This window comes from Tenrec ecaudatus, chromosome 11, assembly GCF_050624435.1.
Source record: "Tenrec ecaudatus isolate mTenEca1 chromosome 11, mTenEca1.hap1, whole genome shotgun sequence".
NCBI lineage: Eukaryota > Metazoa > Chordata > Mammalia > Afrosoricida > Tenrecidae > Tenrec > Tenrec ecaudatus.
The window spans coordinates 39308704-39314531 of NC_134540.1; the positions used below are offsets into that span (position 1 = coordinate 39308704).

A 5828-nucleotide genomic window follows, 5' to 3' on the forward strand; every position below is an offset into this window, starting at 1 on the left:
TCAGGATCAGGAAGCAATATGACAGATCATGGGCTTAAGTCAACCGAAACAGGTGTTCTATAATGAGCCATATAATGCAAGATCCAGATGCAGCAGAAAGGCAAACAAGTTTTGCCAGGGATTCATTTATGTTGGAAGCAGGCTATGCCCTTGAGGAAACTCCCTTTCACTTGAATGACTGCTCTGACCATATCTCACTAGGGAAGCGATTATAGCTTGGGGAATGACTACACCATAAGTGCCAATTAACTGAAAATCATGATCCACCAAGTTGGCATACAACCTTCACCATCACCACATATATATGAGATCTGACTACATGAAAATACAATTTGATTATGTCAAGGGGATGAAGTCATTTGTTTGAAACCTAAGTATTTATTCTGGTAAGAAATATTGCATGAACCATGATGGTTATGATACAGTACTTAAAAATGAGGGCTTCTGAAAGTCCATAAAAATCCAATTATATTTTAACTCAATTTTTCAATAAACATTTTAAAGGTTTCTGGTAAATAGTAAAAGTAGTAGAAAAGCAAGCATTTACTTAAGGAGTGGCAGCATTAGTTTTAACCCCTACTAAAAGTATCCTAGGCTTCCAGTTAGTGGCTGGTACTTAGAGAATTATTGAAATATTAATAAAAATGATGAACGTTATGAATCTGGACAAAAACATAGTTCTTTATCTGGTCTAATTTATAGAAGAAGTTTTTTTAAAAATCTAATATATGAGTTCAGCTCTCATTTTTGTGTGTCAACTCTGATTCCAGGAAGGAAAAATAGAGAATTATATTGACTAGTCGTCAAATGATTGGGCTATGTTCACTGATATTTAATGTCACTTCGTTTATTTGTGCAGATGAGAAGGAACTTGGAACAGCATGCCATCATGCACATTATATCCATGGTTTTGGTTCAGGGACTGGGGTCAGCCTGAGGCTATAGGTTAGGAGCATGGATGTAGGAGCACTGCATCCAATGACTTCTTGGAGGCTCAGTCAGATGTTAGAAAAATGCATTCAAGCACTCATAGATTGGGGCAAGTTTAATTTAGCAAGTTGCAATGTTTTTAGTAAGGCAACTTTGTATTTTTTAAAGGAGTTGTTGGTTTTGTTGTTAGGTCATAGCGTCATTTCCACCTCACAGTAACACTAGGTCCACACCACAAAATTTCCAATTGTTGCTATGTTTGGAAGTATTATTGCAGGTACTGTGTCAGTCCATATCATTGCATGCCTTCCTTTTATTTTCTGATCCATGCCAAGCATGAAGCTCTTCTGTAAGAGCCAGTCCTTTCTGATATCATGTCCAGCATATATGAGATGACATCTCGCCATGTTCATGTCTAAGGAGATTCTTGATTTACATATTCTAGCACAGATTTGTTTGTTCATTTGACTGTTCTTGCTAGGTGCTTTGGAGTTGGCACCAACTCAGCAAATTGTATAAAGCAGAATGAACCACCGCCTTGTCCCCAGCCATCTTCACACATCATTATGACTGAGCAGTGACTGTGTCAATCCATCTCCTTGAGGCTCTTTCTCTTTTGGGGTGACTCTACTTTACCAAGCATCATATACTTTGTTTAATATATACTCAAAGTCTGTGAGACACATTCCCAACATTCTGGCTTTTCTTTCTTATTCCTTATCCGTTTTTCACAAGCATATAAGGTGATTTGAAATATCATGGCTTGGGTTTGTCTCACCTTATTCCTTAATGTGACACTTTGGATTTTTAACATGTTAAGTAGGTATTTGTAACATATATGCCAAATTAAACACATCATTGGACTGTTTTCCTTGTTGCTTCCCTGAGTATTGTCAGTTGAAGAAAATTGAAATCTCAGAATTTCAACTTTTTATTCATTTATCAGATGTTGCTTTATAGTTGCTTTTTAGATGTTGCTTTTAAGTTGAGAAGATATTAATTTTTATATTTATATTTAAGTGTGATCCATACAGAAGGCTTTAGACTGATTTTTATCAATATGTTGTTGCAATGTAACATAGGCTCATTTTGAGTTAGGATAGACTGATGGCAGTGTACTTGAGGTTTTGTTTTGTTCCTGTTCTGTTTGAACAATTATCTTTTGGTTTATGTTTAGGTGTTGTATGATCACAATGAACTCTCCTGAAATCCCTGTTCTGTGCAGTATCGCCATAATTTTTATAATTTGCAGAGTTAAAAGTTTTTGCATAGTCAATTACAGGCAAATCTTTTCTGATAGTCTTTGATTTCTGACAAAATGCATTTGAAATCGACAATAATAGTCTTCTTTCCACTTCTTCAGTATATAACTTGAATTTCTGGGCATTCATTGTTGATGTTCAGTTGTAATCAATTTTGAATCATCTTTAGTCAAATTTTACTTGTTTGATATTAATTGCGTTGCTCAAATATTTCAATATTCGTTTGTATCACTTTATTTGGAAATCAACACAATTGGCCAGGAACCTGTCTCCCATGTTTCATGGCACTGGCAAGTGAGAAGCAAAAAAAAGTAGGGGTATTTATTTTATTTTAATGATAAAAGATCGCATGTGCAAAAGCACTTAGCACAAGACCCTCTTCTTGTGATGGAAAACTACATAGACACCATAGACACAAACCAAAACTGATGGTCTCTGAGCTGATTCTAAGTCATAGTGATTCTGTAGTTGTTCCAATGTTGTAAATATTTCCCTAAGGAGAAGCTGATGGTTTTGAACAATTGACCTTTCAATGAGCAATCCAATACTTAGTCACCAAGAATCCTTTACGTGCATGCAAATCACAAAAATACTTTGTGTTATATAATGACTCACATGGTTGACAGCAAATGAAGATCTGTTAAATTAAAGAGACCTCATTTAAAGTTTTGATGAGATACTTTCATAGAATTAGAAAATGTACATAACTTGTTTCTTGTCAATACACAGGAATTTGGGAGGTGGCGTTGTATGACAAGAATATGCTTTTGTCATGAAAACAGACATATTGGTAGGCTGCTGACCAGGTTTCAGTGGAACTTTCAAACTAATATAGATTAAGAATAAAGGCAGGACAAGCAGCTTTCAACAAATAATTATCTGAAGTCAATGAAATCTTATGAATCACTAAAGTATAATTCTCTTATACAGTTATATATGGATGTAACATTGCTTAAATATAGAATTTGTATCCATTTGTTTATATCCCTTACCAAATGACTGGTAGAGGCTCTGTGAAAGGTATATGTGAAACACTAATGCAAGTGATTGATCAGTTTTAATATTGAAAAGCAGAGACAGAGAGAATCCTGGGTCTAGCTAGAAATATAGGGTAGCAAAAGAGTCGGGCCCTTGACAAGATGGATTGACATACTGCCTGCAACCATGAGCTCAAATATAAGAACAATTGTGAGAATAGCAAAGGACTAGGAAGGATTTTGTTCTGTGTCATTGTGAATAGGAACTGACTCGATGATGCCTAACAACAACAACATCAATAAGTAAGAACCATGATTGCCACAGATAGGATACCTCTATCTGATAGTGGTGAAGGCCACCAGAGAATCATACCACTGAGACCATCCAGTAAAAACGTATAGTGGAAGGCATGCTTCCGGGCACATACAAGTAGAGGTCAGAGGCTTATATGACCAAGAGACTACTCACCAGAAAGAAATTTGACTGCTGGCTGAAAAGAATCGCAACTGCTGTCCAAAGACTGTATCCTTCATGTTTTTTTGAGGTTGGATGGTGACAGCCTGTTAACTCCCTAATAATTCCCATAATAGTGAGTATTATTTTTGAGTTCTGTGTGGCCACTGCAATAGATTATCAAATTTAGCAGAGAAGTAGAGTGTCATGGGAGGCATGTTTGGAGGCAGGATAAGATAAAGAAGGATGGAGAATAGAGTATACCTGACCTCTGCCCTATGGCAATTGCCTTGTCTTAATGTAGTTAGATTCTCCTCCGCCCTACTGAATATAGTGCAGGGAAGATGTGGACACTGCATCATCTTCTCAGTGGGCTTTTCATGAGCTGGTTTGATTCCTGTTAGTAGCTACACCATAGCTAGTACTGTGCTTTGTGTGTATTTGTAAAACATTTCTTTGTGACTTTTGAGTGGTGAATTGTTCAGTGGATAGATGATGAATTCTGTCATCTTAAAAAGTAACTTTGAATCCTGAGATTTCATTATTCTAATTTTTTCACAAGTTCCTGACTCTTAGTAAATGAAACATTACTAAAGTTGATGGATTTCGGTAATTACCAAAATAAGATACTTTCTTCTCAGTGATAGGACACAGCTTTGAAGTATATGGTAATATATATATATATATATATATATATATATATATATATATATATATATATATATATATATATATATATATATAATTTCACAACTAATATGTTTATGGATATTTATTAGGCAAGTGCTGAAGGGTTGGTCTAGGAGATCTAACCTTACCATGTCCCTAAATATTCTTTTCTTTTCCTATAATATTTAAGACCTTGCAAAACATGTGAAATTTCAAAGAGTAAGTAAATACAATTTCAACTTTGTTGTTAAAAGAAAAAAATAAAACTGAACATTTGGCATTGATATATCAATTGCAAACTTACCTGTATTGAGAAGTTGCTATTGAATCAAATCCAACTCATGACAACACCATGGGTCAGAGTGAAAATATTCCATAGGATTTTCAATGACTAATTAAAAACGGATGGCAGTTGGAATTCAATAGATGCTCTGTAGGAGAAATATGTGGCAGTTTGCTTCTCTAAAGATTCCAGGTTAGGAAAACCCTAGGGGAATCTCCTCTTAGAGCTTCAAGACCATTGTAAGTTGGAATTGATTAGACAACAACAGGCTTGGTTTGGATTTATTTTATTTTTCCATCTTGTGTAGTTGTCTTAAAGACATTGCATTGTGAAATGAATATAAATTTATAGCCCTAATATTTAGGTTGTAGAATATGATATCTTAAAATCAAGGTCACATCCTCCATTGCTATACAGCAATTTTTTTCTAGCAATAGTAGAGAAAGTTTGTTTCCCAAAACCCAAAATGGGTAAGATGGCAACCACTACAGTCTCACGAGGAGAAGTACCTTGCAATTTCCGACTGTTGGAAGAACTCAAAGAAGCCCAGAACGGAGTCAGAGATAGCACAGTTAACTGGGGTCTAAAGATGACAAAGACATGACAGTTACAAAATGGACATGGATGATCATTAGGCCTCCAAGAACAATGTATGAAAACCAGATATACAGCCTTAATATAGAATGTGAACTTAAATTCCAGAAGCACCCCCCTTTGTAAGATTTGTAACAAAAATTAATATGAATGGGCTTAATAGTTCTAATGGAGTGGTGGACCCAAGGACTAGCATAATGGCAGAATTCCTACAGCATCAAAGTTGTCCTGAGAGATCTCCATGGCCTAATGATGTCTAAAGAAAATATGAGCCTCCCTCAGCCACCCAAAGGCCAGTGTAACAGCAATTAATCACCAAGAAAACACACTGACCCCCTCCCCCATTTGATTTAAGCCGTCTTCATTTTCCACAGTAGTACATTTTTTAGATAACGTCTTGTAGACCTTGATGTACTGGATAGGAAGCTACCATCCAAGGGCAAGTTATCATAAGACATGTACCTCATAATAATGTTTTGTCCTTTAGAAATCAGTAAGTTGTGCTCTAAAAAATAAAATAAAACTCACTGCCATCAAGTCGGCTGATGCATGAAGTTCCATCAGCAACTCTTAGTGATGCTATAGAGTAGGAAACCCTTTGCGTTTCTCAGACCTTAAATCTTTACAGGCGTCAGCATTCTCGTTTTTCTTTTATGAAA

General features: G+C 35.7%; 1 pseudogene; it reads left to right on the plus strand.

Annotated features, from left to right (window-relative positions):
* The first annotated feature begins 5050 nt into the window (after positions 1–5050).
* On the plus strand, positions 5051–5481 carry LOC142460757 (ubiquitin-conjugating enzyme E2 variant 1-like; annotated as a pseudogene).
* Positions 5482–5828: the final 347 nt, after the last annotated feature.